This window comes from Montipora capricornis, chromosome 12 (genome assembly GCF_036669925.1).
Source record: "Montipora capricornis isolate CH-2021 chromosome 12, ASM3666992v2, whole genome shotgun sequence".
NCBI lineage: Eukaryota > Metazoa > Cnidaria > Anthozoa > Scleractinia > Acroporidae > Montipora > Montipora capricornis.
Window position 1 is genome coordinate 27,918,923 of NC_090894.1, and position 10,000 is coordinate 27,928,922.

Genomic DNA, 10,000 nt, shown 5'->3' on the forward strand with positions numbered 1-10,000 from the left:
TCAAAGTAGATTGACAAATGAATCATTTGCTTCCCAGGGAAGCTCATTTATATAGGGCAGTCACGTGTTTAAATCGAGAGCTTCAGTTGGCTATGGAGAGGATTTTGGCGGGGAAAAGCTGTTCAGCTGTCTCATGGGTCTCCGCTAAGCGAAAATACGCTTCGCTTCCGCGTGCATTCTCGTCCCTGGTAGTCCAGCCAAAATGTTTATATGGAAAAACGTTGTCTCGCTTGCCAGGGTTACTCTATTTGCCGAGGCGAGACAAGTTGTCTTACCCACCCGAGTTGTCCTCGCCACCTCTTGTAAACGGTTGCCAGATTTTTTTAAAGTGCTACTATGATCAAAAAATTCACTTCCCTTTTTCCTTTAGATTTTGAAAACGTGTTTACTTGACACGTGACTGGCAAAATTTTGAGCTTCGAATTATATCCAAAGGCTGTTTGCTTTGAGTGCAAGTTTTGGATTTCACGGTCCGCCATTACTCACGTTCGAAAATGACCGATTGGCCCTCAGAGGGCTGGATCGAGGTAAGATGACGTCAAAGACTCACTAGCGTAAAATTGCAGCATGTAAACGCAGCTTATTATACATGCAAAACACAAGTTTAAAAGTCTGAAAGCTCGAAACTCCCGTGCTGCATATTAATTTAGGCGCGTGCACACGCATTGCATTCGGTGAGTCTTTGACGTCATCTTAGTTAGTAATGGCGGACCATTAAATAGGAAAATTCCAGTCAAAATAAACAGGTGTCTTTCTTAAATGAAGGCTTAAAACTTCGGTCACTTAGTGTTAATTTAACATAGCTTTAAAAAACAAGGAAAAAGTAGAATTTATTTTTGATCATAGTAGCACTTTAAGCAAATGAGTGGAAAAATATCTCGCCCAGGGTAACTCGGGGGGAGGGTTGTCTTGGGTACCCGAGACCACATAAACAGGGCCTTATGGTCTTTAAGAAACGACCACAACAACGACAACGACAAAGATTCTCCGACGGCGACATCGACGAAACATCACCTCAAAATATAACTTTAGACTATAGTAAGTCTTCAGCAACTATTCCACCTCGTTCACGTCCTACATTGTGGGCGACGTATCGTAAAAAAATATATTGGTACGAGCGGTTATGTGTGGTAAAGTGCGTGCTGCGCGTGTTGCGCGCGCTGCTCGAGCTGCGCGTGCTGCGCGTGCTGCGCGATTATTTCTTTAACCAATGACGTCTCTGTTTTGTGGCATTGTTGGTGCATATTAATTTAGGCGTCGTTTCTTAAGCTCCCTAATAACATCGGTTGAAAGTGGAAACTGAAAAAAAATCGTACTGCACCACGCATTTTAGCTTCTATATTTGCGGTACTCTGGGTAACAACGACGTCAAAAAACCAAATTGGACGTTTTGACGACAACGTGAGCAAACAAATGAAATGTCAACCTTTCATTCATCATTTTTGCTATGAGACCACTCCTACCAATTTATTTTTAGCCGGATACTTCGTCTAAATTGTACGACGTGAGTGAGTTGGAATAATCGAGAAGTACTTACGACGGTCATAGTGCAAAATTATATTTTGAGGTGACGTTTTCCTCCATCTTAAAGTCCCTAATGTCTCCAATTCTGTGAAATAAAATTCTGGAGTAAACTGAGAGCGCCAAATGTAAATGCCACTCGCAACCAAACGGAATTTCTGGCGATTGAGTGGTAACGAAAAAGCCTGAAATTGAATATATCTGCGTCACGAGAGTGACGGGGCCTGGGTTACAATAGGTGTTAGAGAGGGATTATGAATAGTGACTGGTGTATGTAAGCTAGGTATAGCATGTCATTCTAGGTCGACACTGTTTACCTGCAATTTTCGAGATTTTGGACTTGTAAAGCTTTTGTAGGATGGGTTCTTTATTTCTCTGGCTGGCCCATGTCTCTTACCCAGAGAGGACAGTTCAGTGCGGCGGCTCTTTGTGTATTCGTCTTCTAAAGGTTACAATTGCCAATTCAGTGCTTGCTGTGGCTTTTCTTGTAGTTTAGTCAAGTTTGCAACGTTACACAGATACTCAAGTGCTGAGCCATTCTAAGCCTAACTTGTGATTAAAATTCCTTTATGCTTTTAATTTTTTACATTCATATGTTACGCAATTAGATACTTTTAAACCCCGAAGTGTTTGCGGCACTGCGTTTGGTTCGGGGAGTACGTTTCCATTTTTCCCACAGCGGTTTTGGTATCCGGCAATGCCGCTAGTTTTGTATTTTCCTTAATTCAATTTATGTGTGCCAATAGTTGAGACTTTTATCCAATATTCACGCTTGTAATGTTACGATGGGGTGCGGCCGAGACTCCCAAAATAAACCTAATGGTATATTTCTCTCGCGCCTGTAGCGTAGTGAAGCTGAAATTATAAGATAGTTTGATCTTTGTCTAAAACACCATAACAACTATCACGTGTTTTTAGTGACTTTCTAAACTTTTTGTCAGATAGTGACCTAATTATATGAAGCAATTACAAATAAGTCACCAGTCGAAAGCAAAACGATTTTTCGCCAGCGAATAAGCATTTTGAGACATTTCGTGAGTTTTGGAGATTTGGGTAAGCTTAGGAAACCACAATAACAACTCAGTATAAGGGTGTCATTAGGGTCAAACCGCTCAAAACCGAAAAACCTCTGCACAACCGCAGGCAAAACCCTCAAAATCAAGTTTTAAAAACCATATTAGAACTATTTCATTGGTAATAAGAGTAGCATACGAACTTGGGTCTGCATCAGGAGGTTAATTCCAGAAATGAGAATGATGCTGCGGAATATTTGCACGAGGCTGACACGCATGATTGACGAACCTAAAGCGTACATCAAATTGGAGAAACCGCATCGGATATTAAAAATAAAAACCCTGTCCTTTTTTGCATAAAACCAAATGCGAAAAATAGGAATACCGCAAACCACAACAGATACTAAAAGCGATGTTTTTTTTTACCGCAATCCCAATGCCACGTGATTGCACTCACGTGATAAGACGGCCATGTTGGTGCCAAAACAATAGGAAAATGTAGCTCAAATTTTGCATAATAATAGAGTCAAATTCCCAAAAGACTTTTTCGCTATTGTTCTTTCCACCAAAGAATCGCAGACGTTTTCTTGTCACTACCCAAGGATGAACGAGATTGTTTGTCGGTAAAGTGTGTATAAACAAATGTTTTTAATAGGAAAATGTAGCTCAAATTTTGCATAATAATAGACTCAAATTCCCAAAAGACTTTTTCGCTATTGTTCTTTCCAGCAACGAATCGCAGACGTTTCCTTGTCACTACTCAAGGATCAACGAGATTGTTTGCCGGTGAAGTGTGTATAAACAGATTTTTTTTTTTTTTCAATCAGAGATATGCGGTGCAGTGTTTATAAAATGTGCATAATACTACCGTGCATCAGAAAGGACAGGAAAGACTATTCATAAGACGACTTATAACAACGACTTATGACTAGTCCAAAATCATTTCATTTTAATACTTACACTTTTTCAAATATGAAAACGACTTAAAAGTCAACTTATAACTCATCATGACGACTTATAAATATGGGTTATTGACCAAACTTGTTCGGTCAAGATGGCTGGATATTGGCTAAGTTCTTTTTTTGCGTGTTTATGGACCGAGACGAAGTCGAAAAGATTTATTATATGACTTAAAACACCAAAAAATGATCTTTGATCTTGCGGGACCAAGCGAGAAATCCCGAGCGGGCAAGATAGCTCCATCTTGCCCGCTCGGGTAGCCAATCAGAGCGCGCGATTTGATTCATCTTGCCCGCTCACGGAGCTAGTCATATAATAAACTGACTTATAACACGTATTAGTATATACTAAAACAATGGACAGCGTTCAAAGCCCGCTCTGGTTGGCTACTCAAACTCCGGATATCCTTTGTTATTAAATTCTCAACCTCGGATAATGCAATTCTCGTGCTCTGATTGGTTCACTCAATCTCGGTTATCAGCTCATATAACTTAGTTTGACCTTATATGGTAAATGATTGCGCTTAGCGTTGCTAAACTAAAAACTTTTACGCAGGAGGAAAAATTTCTCTGGTATAAAGCAAAAGAAAAACAATTTTGTGAAAAGTTTAAATCAATTTCGAAGCTTAGAAGTACGTGAAAAGGTAAGAAATGTTTTTGTGATGAGCCTGCGTCTGTCTGACCACTAGGTATTACACAACATCGCATCTTCATCAAGTTTTTTCGATTTCGGTAGGATTTTCTCCCTTTTTTCGCTCGTATTTCGTACTTCCAAGCTTTTGGAGTTTAAGGAATTTCACAAAAGAAATATTCCACTCGCGCTTGTTGGATATGAGGCTGGTTATAGCCAGCGAGCTGCGTAGCGCCGAGTTGGCTATTTACCATCTCATATCCAACGCGCGCTCATGAAATAATTGTTAAGTGTTATTCAACATATTGTAAGAAATGTCCAAATATGGTCATAGCAATCTCAATATTCGTCGTGCGTACTCAACGTATATCAAACGATATACGTAATTTTGTATGTCGCGGAGAAAAATGGTAGTTTTTCCAGCTTTTTTTTTTCCAATAAACGTAGAAAAGTGTACTTTGTCATCAATGTGTTTAATAATAAAACAATTATCCTGCTCAATCTTGCCGAACATCGCCTGCTTTTAGCCAACTCGGCCTACGAGTGCTGGCCTCCTCGGCTAATTATCAGGCGATGTTCCGCGCGATTTCACAGGATAATTGTTAACTATTCACCTCCGAGCAACTTGCGCGGGATTTGCGCCCGAAAATATTGTAATCGTTGGAGGAATAATGAGTTAAAATCATCTTTTTGTGCTATATCAACTAACTGTTTTAGTATATACTGAAACAACTATTCATCTCAGTGTCGGTGGGTAGTGGCCATTTCCACTTCGGTGAATAGTTGTTAAATAGCGGCACGCAAGTTAACTTACAACTCGTCATGACGACTAAAAAGTCGCCATAACGAATTATAACTCGACCTATGAGTCGATTTATATTTGCCATAATGAATTATAAGTCACCGTGACGTGTTCTAAGTCGATTTATAAGTCATCATGATGAGTTATAACTTGATTTGTAAGTCTTCTGAAATGATTAAAAATGTTGATGGACTAAAAAGTCGTTTTGGACGTGTTTTAAGTTGTCTAAAAGTCGCTTTTACATGGTCAAAATTTTGGGATGGATCTCCCGTTGGGAGCTCCACATTGTATAATTCTTTTTCCGTATTCGAATCTTGAACTGAGAGAGAAATGTTATCACGCTGCATGCTTGAAAAATTGCCGGTGTTTAACTATATCAGATAGAAAATAAAGGGGGAAGATTCCCACTTTATTTTCTTTTGCTACATCATAACAAAGTTATTCTCACCTTATTTCCTTTGTAGAGAATTTTTCTTAGGAGAAAGTGAAATGCTGGTATTAAAGCAATGCGACAGTATTCGACACTGTCACAAACGTCTCGCATCCGATACAATAGGGACTTTTAATATCTACGGTTAAGAGATTGAAGTTGTACAATATAAGTGAAGTATTCTAAAATAAATTGTGTACCTGCGGTTTTAGAGTAAAAAAAAGAGAATTGCATGCTCACGTTGTCGTCAAGTTTGGTGATTTGACGTCGTTGTTACTTAGAGTACTGCAAAAACGGTGATATGTGCTATTAAGGAGCTTTAGCAACGACGACGCGTACGGGAACGGAAACAAGAACGTCATCTCAAAACATAAATTCTCATTACTGTAATCACTTGGAGACTATTCCAAGCTTTTTAACATGACATTGGTGTGGCACTCCCTCAAGAATGAAACCGATATGAGTCAAGCAAGGGGAGGAAATGAAAATTTATCGTCAAGTGCTGGCTAACCCAAATGGTGTCAGCAACGCCGCCCGATAACTTGCAGTTAGAGACCATACTTGAACCAGCAAACATAGCCAGACACCGTAGCCTAAACAAAGCAAAATACAATAGAAAAGGAGCTTGTGACACCAAGAAAGTATTGCCCTACGATCGCTCATTTTGCAAAAAGGAATGAATTTAAGAACAAGTTGTATAATTTGAGCATAATTTGGGCAAAAAATGGGCACACCTGGTAGCATAATATGCTACTTTTGCTAGCACAATCTATAAAAACCTAGTACAGAGCAGAAGAACTTGTGGCTTTCTAAAAATAAAAATAGATGCGCAACCGTGCTACTGAAATTTAAATTGACCAAGCAGATTTCAGCGAGCGGGAAAAACTGTGCTGCCCGACGTCACGTACAACGTCACGTCAATTGTTTGCAATTAGAAAACCATTTAAAAGGTTTTGTGGCAACTTTTTTGTCAACAAACTTTGGCGCCAAAACGGGATTGCCGGCGAGCGGCGATTCGAACGTCAGCTGTTGTTCTTAGGCTGTTATTTGTTCTTTTCTAACTATGTTAAGACGAATTCAGCATGATGTTTTCAAGTGTAAGAAGACATCAAAACTGTATTGATAATGTATTTATTTTTGTTAATTCGCAAAAAAAGACTTTGGTGACGTCCTTTTGACAGGGAAGAGCGACAACAACGCTGTTTGCGCACAGAAATGCACCGTTTCCGATAAAAGGGAAAACGACTGACAGGATGGCACAATTTTGACTGCCGCGCGTATTGCGGGCGCGGGTTCCGTATGCAAGGAAAGGTTAACTCATTGAGCTGGTATGGGATAGGCAAGCTCCTACTCACGGCTCCTGGTTTTTTCCATAGTCCTTCAACTTCGAATATAGTTTCCAGTCTTAACCGAGTAGTTTTTCACTGAAATTTTGTCGATTTCGTTCCTCTAGTTTGAATTCAAGACGAGTTTTCCGTCACGACGGATATCGCGTCCTTCCTTTGTCGAGTAAAAATTGATGAGTTCTCCGTCAGTTTTCCATTTCGTCCCGCTTTCACATTTAGACTGGCGAGTTTTTCGTCGAAGATGAATTTTCCATCTCAGACGAGATTTTCGTTCCTTATGTGAAAACTGCTAATGAACATTCTTGTCCCCAGAGCCCCCTCGCTTTCACTGAACTTTACAAGTGACATTTCTCCTACCACGTGCCCAAATAAAGGAGGACTCTGGAAACGAGAATGTACAATGACGTATCCCAACTCATTCTCTACCCCGAAATTAACCATTATCACTAATTCGTAAGTTGCTCTGACTTTACTATTAACCGCGCACCGGTGGCTCAATTGATTGAGCATAGGGTTGCCATGCCTGCGGGAGGTCGTGAGTTCGACTCCCGCCGGAACAACACTCAGGGTCTTAAAATAACTGACGAGAAAGTCCTGCCTTTACAATAACATCTGCAAATGGTTAGACTTTCAAGTCTCCTCGGATAAGGACTATAAACAGTAGGCCCCGTCTCAAATATATCTTTCATAGCGTGCTCAATATTCGTCGTGCGTACTCAACGTATATCAAACGATGTCCGTATTTTTGTATGTCGCGGAGAAAAATGATAGTTTTTCCAGCTTTTTTTTTTCCAATAAACGTAGAAAGTTGTGCTTTGTCATCAATGTGTTTAATAATAAAACAATTATCCTGTTCAATCTTGCCGAATATCGCCTGATTTTAGCCAACTCGGCCTGCGAGTGCTGGCCTCGTCGGTTAATTATCAGGCGATGTTCCGCGCGATTTCGCAGGATAATTGTTAACTATTCACCTCCGATTAACTTGCGCGGGATTTGCGCCCGAAAATATTGTAATCGTTGGAGGAATAATGAGTTAAAATCATCTTTTTTGCTGTATCATCTCACTGTTTTAGTGTGTACTAAAACAACTATTCATCTCAGTGTCGGTGGCTAGTAGTTGATATTTACCTCGCCGCTTCACGGCACGGTACATAATATCCACCACTAGCCACTTCCACTTCGGTGAATAGTTGTTAAATAGCGATACGCAAGGTAACTTACAACTGGTCATGACGACTAAAAAGTCGCCATAACGAATTATAACTCGACCTATGAGTCGCCATGACATGTTTTAAGTCGATTTATATTTGACATAATGAATTATAAGTCACCGTGACGTGTTATAAGTCGATTTATAAGTCATCATGATGAGTTATAAGTTGATTTGTAAGTCTTCTGAAATGATTAAAAATGTTGATGGACTAAAAAGTCGTTTTGGACGTGTTTTAAGTTGTCTAAAAGTCGTTTTTACATGGTCAAAATTTTGGGATGGATGTCCCGTTGGGAGCTCCACATTACATAATTCTGTTTCCGTATTCGAATCTTGAACTGAGAGAGAAATGTTATCACGCTGCATGCTTGAAAAATTGCCGGTGTTTAACTATATCAGATAGAAAATAAAGGGGGAAGATTCCCACTTTACTTTTTCTTGCTACATCATAACAAAGTTATTCTCACCTTTATATCCTTTGTAGAGAATTTTTCTTAGGAGAAAGTGAAATGCTGGTATTAAAGCAATGCGACAGTATTCGACACTGTTACAAACGTCTCGCATCCGATACAATAGGGACTTTTAAGATCTACGATTAAAAGAGATTGAAGTTGTACAATATAAGTGAAGTATTCTAAAATAAATTGTGTACCTGCGGTTTTAGAGTACAAAAAGAGAATTGCATGCTCACGTTGTCGTCAAAACGTCAAATTTGGTGATTTGACGTCGTTGTTACTTAGAGTACTGCAAAAACCGTGATACGTGCTATTAAGGAGTTTTAGCAACGACGAGGGAACGGAAACGAGAACGTCATCTCAAAACATAAACTCCCATTATTGTAATCACTTGGAGACTATTCCAAGCTCTTTAACATGACAATGGTGTGGCACTCCCTCAAGAATGAAACCGATATGAGTCAAGCAAGGGGAGGAAATGAAAATTTATCGTCAAGTGCTGGCTAACCCAAATGGCGTCAGCCACGCCGCCCGATAACTTGCAGGTAGAGACCATACTTGAACCAGCAAACATAGCCAGACACCGTAGCCTAAACAAGCCAATACACAATAGAAGAGGAGCTTGTGACACCAAGAAAGTATTGCTACACGATCGCTCATTTTGCAAAAAGGAATGAATTTAAGAACAAGTTGCATAATTTGAGCATAATTTGCGCAAAAAATGGGCACTGCTAGAAGCATAATATGCTACTTTTACTAGCACAATCTATAAAAACCTAGTACAGAGCAGAAGAACTTGTGGCTTTCTAAAAATAAAAATAGATGCGCAACCGTGCTACTGAAATTTAAATTGACCAATCAAATTCAGCGAGCGGGAAAAACTGTGCTGCCCGACGTCAAGCACAACGTCACGTCAATTGTTTGCAATTAGAAAACCATTTAAAAGGTTTTGTGGCAACTGTTTTGTCAACAAACTTTGGCGCCAAAACGGGGTTGCCGGCGAGCGGCAATTCGAACGTCAGCTGTTGTTCTTAGGCTGTTATTTGTTTTTTTTCTAACTATGTTAAGACGAATTCAGTATGAATTCACTTTTCAAGTGTAAGAAGACATCAAAACTGTATTGATAATGTATTTATTTTTGTTAATTCGCAAAAAAAGACTTTGGTGACGTCCTTTTGACAGGGAAGAGCGACAACAACGCTGTTTGCGCACAGAAATGCACCGTTTCCGATGAAAGGGAAAACGACTGACAGGATAGCACAATTTTGACTGCCGCGCGTACTGCGGGCGCGGGTTCCGTATGCAAGGAAAGGTTAACTCATTGGGCTTGTATAGGATAGGCAAGCTCCTACTCACGGCTCCTGGTTTTTTCCATAGTCCTTCAACTTCGAATATAGTTTCCAGTCTTAACCGAGTAGTTTTTCACTGAGATTTTGGCGATTTTGTTCTTCTAGTTTGAATTCAAGACGAGTTTTCCATCACGACGGATATCGCGTCCTTCAAAATCCGTCAGTTTGTCGAGTAAAAATTGATGAGTTCTCCGTCTCAGTTTTCCATTTCGTCCCGCTTTCACATTTAGACCGGCGGGTTTTTCGTCAAAGATGAATTTTCCATCTCAGACGAGATTTTCGTT